Genomic DNA, 3789 nt, shown 5'->3' with positions numbered 1-3789 from the left:
AAAAAGGCCAAAATTCGCTCATATTACAAAAAACGCATACTTGAATTAACAGAAAAAATTATGACATTGGAATAAAGCCAAATAAAGTAATAAGAATTCCTCGTTCCATATATGACAAAGTGGTAGCGCATAAGCGTTGTTACCCTTGCGTGACATCTGATTGCAAATAATACAGCCAGAGGAACTAGTAGCAGCATGCGTAGTGTAAGCCAGTAGACAGGTGCCTTTCTATTAAACATGTCCGCCAATTTCTAGCATTGTGCGTACCAATAGTTATTGAATATTCAAAAGTTAGATGAAATGCCTTGCGATGTGCATGCACGAAAGTACAGCCATCTGTACCTTCGCTATATATCGTCGTAAAAGCGTAGGACAGACGTTCAGGTATAACACGCAGTGCCGCATGCACGAGCACAATGGACATCTCCTAGGTGCATGTATTCCTCTTCTTTCTCTTTGACTTGTTCATTTGTCTGAAAAACATCTCATGAAAAACCTAGCACCAGTCAAATCTGTCTCTATAGCAAAGAATCTCTGTGTGGCTCGTGTTTTCCCAAGAACTGAAAACTGAACCACGCTTCATTTAAGCTCGGGAACTAACAGGCCGAACTGGGCCGGGCTGAATCAGGCCGGACCAAAACCTTTCGCACCCGGGATCGGGTTTGGGCCAGGTTTGAAAGCACGGGCTCGGGCGGACCAGCGCACGGCCCTTTCGGGCTCGGGGCAAGCCAGAAAAACTTGACCGTGCAGGGCTTTAATCACATGGTCTTTGAATTCAGCACAAAAGTCAAGCCGAGGTGCCAAATTTGCACCTCCGAAACAACAGTAACGCACGCTTGCACATCGTTTGCGATGTTCGCGCATCCGCAACAGCAACAACAAAAATGGCGGCACTTTCTCAGCTTCTTTCTCATAATTTTTTTTCTTGTCCCATAGGGGGCTACACAAGTGAAATTGACGTAAAGACCGCTGTATAAGACATGAGGGCACTCTTGCACTCATTTTTTTTTTCTAAGCTCGACCTATATTCCCGTTTTTACAAAAAGAAAAGGGCACCAGCAAAATTGCGCCTTCATTGTCCGCATCTGATCGCTATCCGCGGGACGCCGACTGAATGGAAGCTTCTGGAAAGGACTTTCTTTAGGACACGCTGGTGGCCCTCGTAACTGATTGGCGGAACTTAGCTATATAGCCTTCGCTGAAATGCGCGTATATAGTTGGTGAGATGAAGTACAGTGTGTTATTATTAACCTAGTTTACACCCTGGACAACTCGTACCATCTCTTTCTTTCTTTTCTTTGTTCCTTTCTTTCTTTCTTTCATTATCGTATTTAAAATTATCGATAATTTAAGAAATCGATAATTTAAAACACCCAGCCTCAAACTGCGTTTCACTCGTGGCTCGAATCGTCCGATTTTGCAGCCGGCTCTGTCATCTATGCGAACGATGAGTACGCAGCCTCTTGGAACATCACGACCAACATGCACCCCCGCAGGTGGTTTGGAAGAGTTGACGCACGGTGGTGGACGCACGGTGACGCACGGTGGTGGACGACATCGTAGTGTACGCAAAAAATGTCAGTTTCGCCCAAAAGGCGAAGCATCAATTGCGTAAGCAAATTAGTAGAGAACTATTCGGAGCAGGGATAGTAGTTTTATCAGCTGCATAAACTTGGACACATTCGCTTACTCACTGAATTAACAAGCGTGGTGTCAGCGCGCACAAGCAAACATGAATAGATCACAATGAATGACCGCCGACAACGACTGTCAATATGCTGGCAGCAAGCGCAGCCGCCACAGCGGGTGAAGGTTCGTGCGGTCTATCGCCTCAACGAAAACTGAGCGAGTGGCGAATGCACCGCGCATACAAAGGTCAGAGCCGTGTGGAGATAACAGACGGTGCGGTCGACCGCCACAACCGCGGGCAAAGTACGAGCGCAGTTGCTAGCAGAGTAGCAGTTGCGCGCACCCCCCCTCCCTCCCACGCTGCCTTCCCGCTTTCTTGCTTTCGCGTGGGAGATTAGTGGCAAGTTCCACTTACGCCCGGTTGCAAGATACGCCTTTGGTGCCGGAGCACAGCGTCGCCCCGCTTCCCTCCCTCCCATACCCCCACGGCCTTTCGCGCGACGGTCGCATTTGCTTTCCGCCGTGCGTTCGCTCTCCGTGATAGCGCGCGTCCCCCGCGCACTTTCGCTCGCGCATACGGCGCGCGGCTACGATTTTATCGCCCTTGTACTTTATACGGAACCTCACGGCGACGGCGACGCCGACGGCATAAACACGGTTGAAGTGTCCATATAATTGATATCGCAATAAAAGTACAGCTGAAGGTCCTGGAAGAATGCGTCGCCCGAGGACTCATCGACCAGTCTTTGACGCAACCTTGTCACAGTGACGGCGTTCCAACACGCCCATGGACGCCGTTCGAATGAACGTGTGCGATAAACACCCGCTGAAAGAACGCGGTCAACGACGTTTATGGAACTGGAATTTAGTGATAAACGGCGTCTTTATCCTGCTGGTTCTCTGCACCGCTGTGTATGCACGGCCGAGAATGCACGACGTACAAATTCGTCTCGCTTACGTTTCTCAGCCAGTCCCTGTTGAACATGGTGAGTCGGGAATAGGGCAGTGTTTTGCCAAATTTCTGGCAAGCATTATAGGGAAAATTTACTTTCTTCGCCCGAACCGACCAGTTCTTCGACAACTGAAATCACTTCAGTGATGTTTCGGGAATCGGCATCGCCATACGTTATCGATCACTTCACATTCATAATAAAATAATTCATGGCAATTAGGATGTAAAGTTCAGTCGCAACATTTTCATTACTGCAGGCTCCGGCATTGCTTTTGGTGTTGTTTATGAAAATTACGCCCCTCAAGCTTGCCAAGATGCTCCAGCTTTTATTCTTTTTATTTGCCGAATAGGCGAAATGTGCTAATTTACAAACACAACCGCAAAGTGCAATCTTTGGGTGCTACCGAGGCAGTGATTAGCGCTAAGACTTGCTGTATATTCTCGACATAAATATGCAGCTAACTGTATCATTCAATCTGTACCGACACCCACGTTCACATTCAGTGAAGTTTTACACGCGAAAGTGTTGCTGCTACAGATTCGTATACTGTGATACGCTCCTTCTGTTTTCATTGTGAGTTCATGAATTATTTCCAAGCGCCTTTTTTTCGATCCAAAGGGGCAATCAGTCCACAAGTAAAAGCACGCACTTGCGTTAACGCGCGCCGCAGAACCGGATTGCCGCTCGGAAACGCCAACGGTCAATACTTCTCATGTAGCAAATGTGTCAGGAGTGTCACACGCTATAATCTGAATACGCTAGTACGTGGTTGGTTCACTCGATGTTTCTCTGGAAGGGGTATGGGAAATGCGCGTTCGAGTGACCGAATGACGGTGAGTCATGTGGCTGCGCTTTGAAACTTTCGAGAGCTTATATGTGCCTGACACGATTAGTGCAATCCTTCGCAGCAGTGCTGCACATTCTGAAACTCGAGATCCTTCAAATATTTAATTGTAGGTGGGGCAGTGTAGACCAATATAAAGAGAAGCATCATGTTCCAAGAAAAAAAGACGACATGACTGGCGAGTTCGTTTGTGGGAGCATTTGTTAGTGTAACGTTTAACTCTACTTTTGAGAGTTCGTCGTTGTCTCAATGGGCAGCACTACTGCACTTCCCGAGGTTGTAGATTACAAGTAATATGTACTCCTCGAGACAACGTCTCGGCAAGACGACTCGTCTTCGTCAGCGACTTGACCTCGACTTGTC

Source organism: Dermacentor silvarum, chromosome 9, assembly GCF_013339745.2.
Source record: "Dermacentor silvarum isolate Dsil-2018 chromosome 9, BIME_Dsil_1.4, whole genome shotgun sequence".
Classification (NCBI taxonomy): Eukaryota; Metazoa; Arthropoda; class Arachnida; order Ixodida; family Ixodidae; genus Dermacentor; species Dermacentor silvarum.
Note: the sequence above shows the minus strand (reverse complement) of the source record.